General features: G+C 36.5%; 2 protein-coding genes across 3 annotated transcripts in view; one reads left to right on the top strand and one right to left on the bottom strand.

Moving 5' to 3' along the window:
- LOC101886933 (adenylate cyclase type 2) overlaps positions 1-7,765 on the bottom strand; it is a 66,117-nt gene extending 58,352 nt beyond the window's left edge. Inside the window, exon 1 of one of the 2 annotated variants that reach the window (XM_073907799.1) lies at positions 7,723-7,765. The gene's annotated coding sequence lies outside the window, so the exon portion shown is untranslated. Of the gene's footprint in view, positions 1-2,890; positions 2,952-7,722 lie in introns of those variants that run through there. The other variant, XM_073907800.1, reaches the window with a different exon arrangement.
- Positions 1-16,145, top strand: part of si:cabz01076231.1 — a 758,238-nt gene that overhangs the window by 62,900 nt on the left and 679,193 nt on the right. The window lies entirely within an intron of this gene.

Genomic DNA, 16,145 nt, shown 5'->3' with positions numbered 1-16,145 from the left:
CACACACACACACACACACACACACACACACACACACACACACGTACAAACATACACAGATGCACAAACACATATACACACACATACTCACAAACACAGCTACACACACATATTCACAAACACACACAACACTGATACACACACACATATTCAGAAACAAAGACATACACACACACACATACGCACATAAAGAATTATGCACACACATGCAAACACATGCACAAATGAACACACACACACACACACACACACACACACACACGTACAAACATACACAGATGCACAAACACATATACACACACATACTCACAAACACAGCTACACACACATATTCACAAACACACACACACTGATACACACACACATATTCAGAAACAAAGACATACACACACACACATACGCACATAAAGAATTATGCACACACATGCAAACACATGCACAAATGAACACACACACACACACACACACACACACACACACGTACAAACATACACAGATGCACAAACACATATACACACACATACTCACAAACACAGCTACACACACATATTCACAAACACACACAACACTGATACACACACACATATTCAGAAACAAAGACATACACACACACATACGCACATAAAGAATTATGCACACACATGCAAACACATGCACAAATGAACACACACACACACACACACACACACACACACACACACGTACAAACATACACAGATGCACAAACACATATACACACACATACTCACAAACACAGCTACACACACATATTCACAAACACACACACACTGATACACACACACATATTCAGAAACAAAGACATACACACACACAACGCACATAAAGAATTATGCACACACATGCAAACACATGCACAAATGAACACACACACACACACACACACACGTACAAACATACACAGATGCACAAACACATATACACACACATACTCACAAACACAGCTACACACACATATTCAAAAACACACACACACAGATACACACACACATATTCAGAAACAAAGACATACACACACACACACACGCACATAAAGAATTATGCACACACATGCAAACACATGCACAAATGAACACACACACACACACACACACGTACAAACATACACAGATGCACAAACACATATACACACACATACTCACAAACACAGCTACACACACATATTCACAAACACACACACACTGATACACACACACATATTCAGAAACAAAGACATACACACACACATACGCACATAAAGAATTATGCACACACATGCAAACACATGCACAAATGAACACACACACACACACACACACACACACACACACACACATACAAACATACACAGATGCACAAACACATAAACACACACATACTCACAAACACAGCTACACACACATATTCACAAACACACACACACTGATACACACACACATATTCAGAAACACAGACATACACACACACAACGCACATAAAGAAACATGCACACACATGCAAACACGTACTTGAATATATATGCACAAAGCATAAACATACATATATAGACGCACACACACAACAACAACACAAGCACACATACACATGTAAATGCAAACACACACCAACAAACACACACAAATGCACGCACACACAAACGCACATACAAAGATGCACACACACAAACAAACACATACACTCATAGACACGCACATATACACACACACATTATAGTACACACTCACACTTTCACACACATACCCACACTCACAAACAAACACACACACACACACACACCTGCACAAACACAATTGCACACAAACACACATATAGACAGACGCGCACACACATACACACACATGCAAACACACACATAAACATTAATACAAGCACTCAAGCATGCATGCGCACACACACACACATACACACACCCACACAAGTACACACTCCCTCTCACACACACACATACACACACAAACACAATCAGACCCAAACGCACATACGCAGATGCAAACACACACACATTCACTCACTCACAAACACACTCACACACACAAACACACACATGCACACACACAACCAGACCCAAACGCACATATGCAGATGCAGACACACACACACACACTCACACACAAACACACACACACACACACACACACACACACACACACACACACACACACCCATAAACACATAAACACACAGACACACACACAAAAACAAACACATAATAGCACACACTAACACTCTCACGCACACACATTCACAAACACACTCACACACATACACAAATACAAAACAAAACACACATACAGACAGATGCATATACACACACACATAAACATGCACACACATGCCACACAAAAACAAACACTTAATAGCACACACTCACGCACACACACACCAACACTCACAAACTCACTCTCACACACAGACGTGCACATAACACACACATGCACAAACACAATCAGACCCAAACGCACATACGCAGATGCAGACACACACACACACACACACACACACACACACACACTTATAAACACTCTAACACACATTATGACATGCACACATGCACAAACACAATTGCACACAAACAAGCACACTCTTATACACAAACACATAACACACACACACACGCACGCACACACACACACACACACACACACACTTACAAACACTTTAACACACATACTGTAATGACACGCTCTCTCACACACAAACACACAATAACACACACACACACACAAACACCTCTCACACACAAGCACACACACATTCATACACAAACACATAATAATACACACACACACACACACAGATGTATATTGAAATGTAAACACAGCCCAGAGCCAGAATGGCGGACACAGACACACGAGTCCAGCAGAACAGCAGTGGGAATAGAGGAAACTGTTACCTGTGAGTGCAGATCTTCACTCTCCGTCAGTCTCTCACTTACTCTTTGTCTAACTGTGTTCATTTGCATGGCTGCTCTCCGCATATGTCACTGCTTTCCATAAATGCATCCCTTATTTTCCTCATTTCCCTGTTACTCGTGCTGAAGGTCAGGTTTACTGAATATCAGTCACAAACTTTCAAATAGACTTCTCCCTTTCTTTATTTGTCCATTTTTGCTGTCTGTGCTTTTAATTATTTTTTGTTTATTTTTATTTGTTTATTGTTTATTTTTATTTATTGTTTATTAATCATTTAATTGTTTCTTGTTTATTTTCATTTGTTTATGTAATATTTATTTAAATTGTTTATTTTTTATTTATTTATTGTTTATTTTAATTTATTCACTGTTTATATTTATGGTTTATATTTATTGTGTATTTTTATTTATTGATTATTTATTTATTGATTGATTATTTTTATTTATTGTTAATATTTATTGTTTATATTTATTTATTGATTATTTTATTTATTTATTGTTCATATTTATTGTGTATTTTTATTTATTGATTATTCTTTAATTTATTGTTTATTTTTATTTATTTATTGTCAATATTTATTGTTTATTTTTTATTTATTGTTAATATTTATTGTTTATTTTTATTTATTGATTATTTTTATTAATTTATTGTTTTTATTTATTGTTTTTATTTATTGTGTATTTTTATTAATTGATTATTTTTTATTTACTGTTTATTTTTATTTATTTATTGTTAATATTTATTGTTTATTTTTATTTATTGTTAATATTTATTGTTTATTTATTGTTTATTTTTTATTTATTGTTAATATTTATTGTTTATTTTTATTTATTGATAATTTTTTATTTATTGTTTATTTTTATTTATTTATTGTTAATATTTATTTATTGTTTATTTTCATTTATTGTTTATTTTCATTAATTGTTTATTTGATTTATTTATTGCTTATTTTTATTTATTTATTGTTGATGCATTCATTCATTCACAAATATAGTCCCTCCAGCGTGTCCTGGGTCTTCCCTGAGACCTCCTCCCGGTGGGACATGCCTGGAACACCTCCCTAGGTAGGCGTCCAGGAGGCATCCGAAACAGATGCCCGAGCCACCTCAGCTGACTTCTCTCAGTGTGCAGGAGCAGCGGCTCTACTTACGAGCTCCGTCCAGGGACAGAGCTCCTCACCCTGTCTATAAGAGTGTGCCCTGCCACCTTTCGAAGGAAACTCATTTCGGCTGCTTGTATCCAAGATCTTGTCCTTTCAGTCATGATCCAAAGCTCATGACCATAGGTGCGAGTATAAAATGTAGATTGACTGGTAAATCGAGAGCTTTGCCTTTCAGTTCAGCTCCTTCTTTACCACAACGGACCGGTACATTGACCGCATTACTGGTGCCACTGCACCAACCCGCCTGTCAATCTCACGCTCCATCCTTCCCTCACACACCCAGTGCATGCTGAAGGACCATGTTTGAAGAAGAAAACAGAACAACATCGTCTGCGAATAACAGAGATGAAATCCTGTGGTCCCTGAACCGGACCCCCTCCAGCTCTAAATTCTGTCCATAAAAATTATGAATAGGATGGGTTATTGTTTATATTTATTGTTTATTTTTATTAATGTATTTATTCAAACTGACCCAGATGAGGCTCGAAACCAGCGGCCATCTCGCTGTGAGGTGATCGTGCTACCCACTGAGCCACCACGTCGCTTTATAATTATTAATGTATTCCTTATTTATATATTTACTGTTTATATTTTTATCTATTTTTTATATTTATTGTTTTTATTTATTTATTGTTTATTTATTTTTGTATTGCTATTTTGTATTTATTCATGTTTTGTTTATTTACATATTTACAGTTTATATTTATTTATTTTTATGTTTATTTATTTATTTATGCATTGTTTACATTTATTGATTCCTTTGATGTTTATTGTTAATTGTTGTGTTTATTTATTAATTGTTTATTTTTATGTATTCATGTATTGTTTATTTTTATTGATTAACATCGTTATCAATTCCCACACTATACCTAAAACATACACATGAGAGCAAATAATTTTATGCAAATCTTATGCATAATTATTAATTATTACTTATCATAAAATACATATACATATATATAGTTTATTTATGTGTTTATTTATTTATCTTTTAAACAATGTACATTATGTTAGGTCCCATTTTCATCCAAATTATTATATACATTTATTCTTTTTATTTATTATTATTTATTCATTTACTTATATTTTAAACAGTGTACATCTTGTTATGTCATGTCCCATGTCCATCCATCATGTCCCTTTTGATTTGCATATATATTTTATGTAAATGTTATGCATAAATTATTATATACATTTATTATATTTAATTATTTTTAGATTTATTTATTCTGATTATTTGTATTTATTTATTCATTTACTTATCTATTAAACTGTGTACATTGTGTCATGTCCCATGTCCATCTATCATGTCCCTTTTGATTTGCATGTACATGTTATGTAAATGTTATGCATAAATTATTACATACATTTATTATATTTATTATTATTTATTTGTATGTATTTATTCATCTTGATACGCATCGTGTTACGTCCCATGTTCATCCTTTTGTCTTACTTTTATTTGCATATAAATATTATGTAAATGTTATGCATTAACTATTATATAAATTTGTTATACTTATTTATTTTTAGATTTACTTCTTATTATTTATTTATATTTATTTATTATTTATTTTAATTTAATGGTATGCATAAATTATTATATACATGTATTATATTTAATTATTTATTATTTATTTGTATTTATTTATAATTTATTTTATGCATACCGGTACATTATTATACACATGTATTATATTTATATCTTTGCGTGTGTATGTGAGTGTGTGTGAGTGAGCGTGTGAAGATCAACACAACATTAATTTCTGTGAATTTCATAGCTGTAATAAGTGCACTTTGCTCTGCTGAACACATAAGAAACTGCTTTAGCCCTTTAAAGAGAGAGAGAGAGAGCTCAAACTTTCACACAGAGAAAGCATATCTATAATAAAGACGTCGAGCAGCTTCTGACTGAAGGAGTGCTGCAGGTGTGTGTGCAGAAGCTGAGCTGTAACATCACACACCCCTATCCTCAGATCAGCCTCTGTTTGTTGATGTTGCATCTAGAAATATCACCACCGTCTCCAACAGACAAACCTGCTCAGACTCTCACCAAGACTCCTTCAAGAAGACAATTCCATTCATTCACAACCTTTGTGTTTTGTTTTCCATTAATAATAATAAAACCTTCATTTAAACCTTGTGTGCTGTTCAGATTGACTCCCCTTTGGTGATGTTGGTGCTGTTTTTGCTCCATTGACCTCCACTATAATCACATGTATTGATTGTAAAGCCATGGCAGCATATGATCATGCATTCCTGACTGCTGCTGGTTTTCCCTGCTGGGATTAAGAGGTGAAATGTGTCATTAATACTGTTGATCATACTGTGTTTATGGTGTTTTGACAGCTGAGGGGTGCATTTCGATTCACTCAAACATATCAAAGTAAGTGTGCAAAGGTTTTACTCTCACTGACACAAAGTACTCCATATAAGTCCACATATATGCCAGAAACTAAGCTGTTTTTGCACTGTAACTGATGATCAACAGTAGAAATGACACATTATACCTCTTACTCCCAAAATCTCAATGCGCACACACATATACATTCACCGGCCACTTTATTAGGTACACCTGTCTAAGTATTCGTTAACACAAGTTTCTAATCAGCCAATCACATGGCGGCAACTCAATGCATTTCGGCATGTAGACATGATCAAGTCGATCTGCTGCAGTTCAAAGCGAGCATCAGAATGGAGAAGAAAGGGGATTTGAACGTGGAATGGTTGTTGCTTTGGGATGTGGTGGAACGGGAGATTGGCATCATGGATGTGCAGCCGATAAATCTGCAGCAACTGTGTGATGCTATCATGTCAATATGGAGCAAAATCTCTGAGGAATATTTCCAGTAGCTTGCTGAATCTCTGCCATGAAGGATTAAGGCAGTTCTGAAGGCAAAATGTGTCCAACCCGGTACTAGTGAGGTGTACCTAATAAAGTGGCCAGTGAGTGCATGTGTGAGCTTGTATTGAGATTTATATAGATTTTAAGTAGTATTGATAATATTTATACATGTTTTTATGAATTCTAATTTTATTTTTAATTAATTAATTTATTTTATTTAGTATTAAATTACATTTATAGTGTTGGGAAGATCTTTATCATCATATATACCATATCATCAGCACTGGCTATAGTCATATCTACAATATTAATACATATATTCAATAAACAATCTACAGTCATACAATTTTTTTAAGTAAACAGGAAATCAAGAATCCAATATATATATATATATATATATATATATATTTATATATATATATATATATATATATATATATATATATATATATATATAAAATTAAAAAAAAAAATAACAACAATAAAAAAGGTCAGATATAAGATAAATGATCAATAAATAAACAGTAAATCTTCTCTTTTCAGTGGATCCTCATTAAATTGCAGTAGCTAGTTGTTTAATAACTCATTAAGCTGATAATTTGAGTTCATTAGAGATGAAATGTGATTTAATCTTCAGCCGGCCTGAACATGAGCTCAGCCTGACACATCAGCAATCATCAATATCTCAGAGAATTTCAGAGCAGCTTCAGAGAGAGATCAGTGTGTGTCTGTTCTGAACACACCACACACACACTGCTGCGATGAACGCTGTAAAACAGAGTAATAATCAGAGTAAAGTCTCGTACCTCCATTCTGCGTCCGCTGCGATGCTTCTCTCCGGCACTCTCCGAATATTTGCGGTTCCATTTTTTTTTGTCCTCCACAACTGGAGGAACCGGTTCCACAGCATGACTGACGGAGTGTGTGTGTGTGTGTGTGTGTGTTCCACAGCATGACTGAAGGTGTGTGTGTTCCACAGAATGACTGACAGTGTGTGTGTGTGTTCCACAGCATGACTGAAGGTGTGTGTGTTCCACAGCATGACTGACGGTGTGTGTGTGTGTGTGTGTGTGTGTGTGTGTGTTTCACAGCATGATTAAAGGTGCAGAGATGAACCCACAGAGCAGCATCATCCTCCATGTGTGTGTGTGAAAGTGTGTATGAGTGAGTGTGAGTGTGTGTTTGTGTGTAAGTGTGAGTGAGTGAGTGTGTGAGTGAACATGCGTATGAGAGAGTGTGTGAGTGAGTGTGTATGCGTCCAGACACCTGTAATGCCACACACGGAACAAAGGACACATTATGAGAAGTTGTAACGATAACTTTCCCAAAACACTTCTGCTTTTACCTGTGTGGACTAAACGGGTGGAGATCCTGCTGATTCATTCATTCATTCATTTTCTTGTCGGCTTAGTCCCTTTATTAATCCGGGGTCACCACAGCGGAATGAACCGCCAACTTATCCAGCATGTTTTACACAGCGGATGCAATTCCAGCTGCAACCCAGTACTGGGAAACTGATTTTCCTATTTATTTATTTGACATTTTTATTTCTATATATATATAAAATAAACACACAATAGTTTCACGATGGAGAGACAAATATGGAAATATGAGGTTCATCACAATTAATCTTCTGATAGCACTAGATTATTATTACTTCAATATTCAATTATTAACATTCAGTTAAAATGATGACTGCAAGTCAAGTTTTTGCTTACAATCATTAAAAAAGTAAACAATCTAAAATAACTTAATAATTACTGGAAGTGGTGTTAGTGAGGCCAGCAGGGGGCGCCCAACTTGCGGCCAGAGTGGGTCCTAATGCCCCAGTATAGTGACGGGGACTCTATACTGCTCAGTTAGCATTGTCTTTCAGACAGGGCCGGAGTGGGACTCCTTTTCAGCCCTGGAGTTTGAAGCCTCAGACCGGCCCACCTCAGTTCACGACTGACTATATTAAAATAAGGGGTCCCACTTTATATTAAGTGGACTTAACTAATATGTACTTACCTAGAAGTTAATAGTTTGTTACAATGTACTTATTGTGTAAATACATGTATTTACTGTGTACTTATGCTTGATTAAATACATGTATGTAATTACATCTGTAATTAACTTTTGTAATTACATTTGTAAATACACTGTTGACCATCCCTTACAGCTTAACCCACCCTTAAACCTACCCATGCCACCAAAACTGTCCATAACCCAACCTCTATCCTAACTCAAAAGCACCACAAGTGTTCTCAAATACAATATAAACACAGTAAGTACATTGTATTTATTTTTTCATGTAAGTACATAGTAGTTAGGGACACTTAATATAAAGTGGGACCAAATAAGGACATTTACAATTCAGTTTCTAATGACACTAATCACGTCTTTTTTTGAGAAAACAGCTTCTTTAGAACTTCAAATGTTCAACAACCCTTACAGTATTATGTCTTAACAATAAAAATGAAAAAAAAAAAAAATCTACTCGGACGAGGATCAAACCCAGATCTGCAGTGTCGTAGCCTAACGTGCTAACCACTGCACCACAACAGCTGTGCACTACAAGTTGGCTCGTCTGAGTTATACCATCATTAACCAGGCTGTGGAAAATAGATAAAAAGAGCAGAGCTGCGGTAAAATAATGAATAAGAAGACTGTGGTCAAGTAAAAAAAAAAAAATTAAAAAGTGTGACTGCTGAGGGCAACAGATTCTGGAGTTAGGGACACCGGCCCTCGCGATTAGCCAATCCGGGCCTGCTTTCAGATGAGACGTTAAACCGAGGTCCCGACTCTCTGTGCTCATTAAAAATCCTAGGATGTCCTTTGAAAAGAGTAGTTCTTTCACCCCGGCATCCTGGCCAAATCTGCCCACTGGCCTCTGTCCATCTTGGCCTCCTAACCCTCACCATAGCATAATTGGCCTCATCACTCTGTCTCCTCTCCACCAATCAGATGGTGTTTGGTGTGTGGTCTGGCACAAAATGGCTAATCACCACCCCCCACCCCCACCAACCGAAAATGCGCTATATAAATGTAAGTAACTATCATTATTATTATTATATTTCTGTTAATAGTCCAGTCAGAAAAGGCTGGGACAGTCTGACCAGGTTTGTGAGCCGTCAAAAACGTTAAATATGGGAGTCCTGGTGGAGCGAGAGTCCCGCCCACCGACCCACAGCAGAGGGTGAGCTGGAGCTGGACCCGGAAATGCTGCTCACCGGGTTCTGGATCGAAGACACGCCCCGTTCGCTGTACCCAGACAGCGAAAGTTTGATTGCTAGCTCCAATGAGCAGTTCCCAGACAGCCTTTCTGCCCCGTTGATCCCCGAAGACGATAGCTTTAGAGTCATAAGCAGCTATCCCACCCAACCCAATCTCTTCACCTCCACTGACGTCCTCGCCCATAACTATTCTGCCTGCTTCAGTGGGCTACAGTCAGCCAGTCCCCCAGCTCACCCTCTATCCTCATGTGTGGAGGTATCCTTGAGGTCCTGCCTACCTGTTTCGCTGGCCAAAGGTTGTCGCCTGACATCAACGAACTCCGCCTCGGCCCTTCGACCCAACGGCTCCATGATGACTCTCTCCTCCCTCATCTCCTCCGTGGACCATCAGCCCACTGGCTCCATCAGGCTCCCTCGTCCCCCCGGCTCTGCCTTGGTCAGTCGTCGCCCTGCCTCCACCTCTGGATTCCGCTTCTCCATCCTACCAGCTTTGTTGAGCTCCTCCTTCCCTCCAGCTATGCCTTGGTCCTCTGTCGCTCTGGCTCCGCCACAGGCTTCCGGACTTGTGTCGTCGCTGCAGTCGGGTAGTCAGGTCCAGGAACTTAATGTCACCTTCACCCTACGGCTCTCTGTCTCCTCCATGGGTTCCACTTCCAGCTGCGACGTCTCCCACGGTTGGCCTCCTGGAGTCGGCAGCCACTCCCCCTCCATGGTTCCTCTCTCTGTTGATTCAACCCTGGGCTGTCCTCCTGGCTGTGACCTGGGTCCTTATCCTCCTGCATCACCGCCCTTTACTGTGGCTCCTCCCTGGCTACCTCCTGCTTGCCACGCCCTCCAATTAATCTCCCGGTTCCTCCCTCAAACTCTAGTGTGATCTCAGCTTTAATGTCTGTTTTCACCCATGTCCTTCCCGTGTTCATCCATGTAAGTGTTATCAATAAATCTATGTGTTTTGATAATCCTGAGAGCCTGTTCCTTCCTGTAGTGAATGAGTGTGTATGGAGGTTTCCCAGTGATGGGTTGCAGCTGGAAGGGCATCTGTTGCATAAAACATATGCTAGATAAGTTGGCGGTTCATTCCGCTGTGGTGACCCCTGATTAATAAAGGGACTAAGCCAAAAATAAAATGAATGAATGAATGAATGATAAACAATATTATGTTGTGGATAAAACACCCTAAACAAATGAAATGTTACGTTCTTCCAAAACAACCTATTTTCCCTTCAAATGATTATTACTTTTTAATTAACGTTGGAAAGCAAACAACACTGGACATCGACCTTCCTTTATGATTAATGTTATTATGACAGTGCTCATTATCGGATAGATTTTCGTTCTCTTGTGCAGATGGTTTTAAAAAGTCAAGATAAACACACACATTTCACTGATGAATAACCTAGTTAAGCATTAAACACGGATGCCCATACTAATGTATATTAGTAAGGAGGTAAACCCCTCATCTTTTCCACTGCATCATATTTCCTGTTATGATAAATAAGTCTATCTACATTTATTTTCATCACAGGTAGCTTCTCGTTTGCATATTTGTGCATGCTAATTCTCCCTCACAAGCAAAGAAATCAGAGGAACAGAAATCAGAGGTGGTCAAATGTTTATGGACCATTTTGTGGGAAAACATTAGTCCCAACGTATTTCCTGTTTTACATTGCTAATTTCCAGAACTTCTGAGAATCCAAAAAAGAGCCACAAATTGATAAATAATGATACGATAGCTGTTTTAACATCAAGTTATGGTTGAATTGCCTCTTGTTACAGTTATGAATTAGTTTGATAACAAACAGGAAATGTTCATGTGCCAATGACATGACCATATTGAAATGGTCTACGTGTGATACTGGACAGAATTACCTCTGCGTATGAATATGTGTTTTTTTCTGTGAATACTCATCCTCATATTCTGACCCTGGTTCAGAAAATGCATCAACAGTATAAGGGACCAAATCTGCAAAAAAAATAAATAAAAATAATAATATAATAATGTATGCATATAAATACATTTGTATATAAAAATAAATAAATAAATAAATAAATACACAAATAAACAAATAAATGAATAAATAAATAAATAAATAAATACACAAATAAACAAACAAACAAATAAATGAATGAATGTATAAATAAGTAAATAAATACACAAATAAACAAACAAATAAATTTATAAACACACAAATAAACAAATTAATTAATTAATAAATAAACAAATAAATACACAAACAAACAAACAAACAAATAAATAAAAACACAAATAAATAAATGAACAAATACATAAATAAACAAACAGCTGCAACCCATTTCTGGGAAACATTCATACACACTCATTCACAAACACATTAAGGACAATTTTGCCTACTCAATTCACCTGTACCGCATGTCTTTGGACTGTGGGGGAAACTGGAGCACCCGGAGGAAACCCACGCGAACACAGGGAGAACATGCAAACTCCATAAAGAAACACCAACTGACCCAGCCGAGACTCGAAAAAGCAACCTTCTTGCTGTAAGGCGACAGCACTACCTACTGCGCAACTGCATCGCCCTCGACAAATCTCATGCATACTTATTTGTTGGTCGACTATAATCCCAACTTAACATTGCATATCCGCCGATGTGACTATACTGCGGACACACATTGTGATATCGATTCTGAAACGATATATTGTGCAGCCCTAAAATGTAATAATGAAAACTAAAGTACTATATGGCTTACTAAAACAGATGTGTGGTATTGTTTATTGAATTTAATTCTATATATATATATATATATATATATATATATATATATATATTCATTCGTTTCTTATTTACTGCATGTATTTATTATTATTTCAATATTTTATTTGTAGCATCAACATCTAGTACAGAGATGCCTAAAGTAGGGGCCCACAGGCCAAAGTTCGTCCATGGTAACCCTTAATTTGGCCCACCATCCCATCTGAGAAGAGAGGGAGAATGATGGGGATGGTTTGGAGATTGTCCTTTTAAAACCAATGCAACCTTTTGTTAGTTTGTTTTATCGTTAAAAGATGAAACCAAATGCTTCAATTAAATGGTGTAAAATAATCAGAATTAGTTTAAATGTGCATACTATCACTAATGGATAGAGGACAAATCAAGGCAATGGTGGATTCTGCATGACTATTCAGCATTGTAATAAATGTGATAGTTTAAGTTGCAATGAGTTATTAGTGTAAACGTATTACAGCATTAGTTAAAAGTATTTAAAGTGACGTTTTACAATAAATTAGGAAATTATCCATGGCATCTGTAATGTAATATAGTTTGCTGTATTCACCTTCGGCCCCCGGCTCTCAAAAATATTTGGTTTTTGGCCCTTTATACAAAATAGTTTGGACACCCCTGATCTAGTATAATAACTCCCTCTAGTGTTTAGACAGTGACATTGAGTTGAACTTGAACTAATCTGCACATAAATGTAAATTATGTGTATAAATAAGAAAGACTACAAAACAATTCATCAAATCTACATCCAGCTAGTTTGGAGTAAAATGTCAATACCACTTTTGGAGCTCACTGTCCCATATGACTTAAACAAATATTCATTTTATATATTCATTTATGATCACAATTAGTATTCATACTGAAAAACATCTGATAATGTAGTTATCTAAAACAAAATAGCGTCTACAAATGCATTCAACCTCAATTTTACTACATTTTCTAAATGAATGTTTCAATTGCACTGTCAACTAGCAATAACAATTACAGGACTATTTTAGTAACTTAATTGAAGATAAGAAAACCTTTAAGGGGTAGCTAATGTACGTCATAAATGCTGTCAAGTAGCCTATAACGTTTTACAGCAGATAGCTAATTCAAAAACACGTTACAGTTTTCACATTAGCGTAAAGATTAAATTATCTGTACAACAATGAAAACAAACACACATATTTTAGCCCTCACTTTTTCTTACGCTTCCACTGAATGATTTTGGCGGGCTTTCTCTGCAGACTGAGGAAATTATTGTTCAACGAAAACCGCGCGAATTCGAATAAGGGCAACTTCCGGTCTCGCACACCTGCGTTATTAACAATTATTGATTATTGAATTACCTGTTAAACTGTGTTTTATTGACATCTACTCCAACCCCAACACTAATCCTACCCATGGTAACGAAAGTTATTACATTGTCACAGAAAATAATTATGAAATTAACTGCACCTTGAAAACTAACACGTATTTTAGCCCTCACGTGGAAATGTTTTTTTCTTCCGCTTCCACTGAATGATTTTCGCGGGTTTTTCCTTCAGACCGAAGAGGTTATTGTTTAACGAAAACCGCACAAATTCGAATATGGGCAACTCCAGATCTTGCACAGCTGCGTTATTAACAATAATTGTTTACAGTATGTATTGAATTACCTGTTAAACTTTGTTTTATTGACATCTACTCCAACCCCAACACTAATCCTACCCATGATAATTATTGTACATTGTCACAGAAATATCAGCACATTTCTAAAGAGAATACTATGTTGGCTGATGTAGCTATAACCTATAAATGCTGTACACTGTATAACGTTTTACAGCAGATAATAAAAAAAGCCACAACAAATTAACAAAAATACACTTTCCGTTTTCACATTAGCTCAAAGATGAAATTAACTGCACATCCTTGAAAACTAACACATATATTTTAGCCCTCACTTGGAATTTTTTTTTTTACGCTTCCGCTGAATGATTTTCGCGGGTTTTCCCTCTAGTCGAAGAAATTATTGTTTAACGAAAACCGGGCAAATTCAAATAAGGGCTACTTCCGGTCTCGCACACCTGCATTATTAACAATAATTGTATACATTATTTATTGAATTACCTGTTAAAATTAAATTTTATTGACATCTACTCCAACCCCAACACTAAACTTACCCAATACCCATCATGGTAACGTAATAATAGATATTATGTCAGAAGATTTATAATAGTTTTCACAGATTTTCAGTAATAAACAACAGTAAGGGTTTATTTTGATGGCGAAGTGTTTTGTGAAATTGGCATCATATATTGCTACACTCTTGACAACTGCCGGCGTGCTTCAACATTGATCCCCATAGTTTCCTTTTACAACGGTATATGAATATTATTATTACAAAAAAAGAGTAGCATGTGTTCACATTTATTTTTTGCCAAAAGTACCTACCATCAGAGAAAATGAACAGAGGCTTACCTGTTGAGAGTGTTGATCAAGGATTGAGCTCTAGAAAGCGGCAGTTTTGTCAGTTAGATTTTAAAAAAAGGCGGGAAAACTTAACAAGGGTTATTATCTTTTCCCCATAGTTCTACATAGCACGTTTATCAGTTCATGTTAAAACCATCCAAATTAATGGACATTTATATACAATGTTGAATTATATTGCAAATAAATATCTAAGAGACCTTAATATTTAGCATAATGTAAAACACTAAGATTTTTGGTGTGTATTTTCATGACATTTTCCTGTTGGGTTCTCATTACTGTAATTTACTGACAGTGAATATTACATCGTGTTTTGTCATGACAGTCTTCATTAAACTTCAGATTAATGCTTTTATTTAATTGCTCTAAATTTGGTGAATATTGCTAGCCGTAAACATAAACACTAGATGTTTATTCATTCATTTTCTTTTCGGCCAAGTCTATTTATTAATCAGGGGTCGCCACAGCAGAATGAGCCGCCAACTTATTCTGCATGTTTTACCCAGCGGATGCCCTACCAGCCGCAACCCAACACTGGGAAATACCCATACACTCTTGCACACTCTCAAATACATAATTGCTAATTTAGTTTAATTCACCAGTACAGCATTTGTTTGGACTGCGGGGGAAACCGGAGCACCTGGAGGAAACCCACGAAAAAAAAGGAGAGAACATGCAAACTTCACACAGAACCAACAACTGGCCCACCAAGGACTCGAACCAGCGACCTTCTTGCTGTGAGGTGATTGTGCTACCCATTGCATCACCTTGCTGCTCCACACTAGATGTCATCTGAATGCGTCA

This window comes from Danio rerio, chromosome 7 (genome assembly GCF_049306965.1).
Source record: "Danio rerio strain Tuebingen ecotype United States chromosome 7, GRCz12tu, whole genome shotgun sequence".
NCBI lineage: Eukaryota > Metazoa > Chordata > Actinopteri > Cypriniformes > Danionidae > Danio > Danio rerio.
Note: the sequence above shows the minus strand (reverse complement) of the source record. Positions and strands in the feature narration are given on the sequence as shown.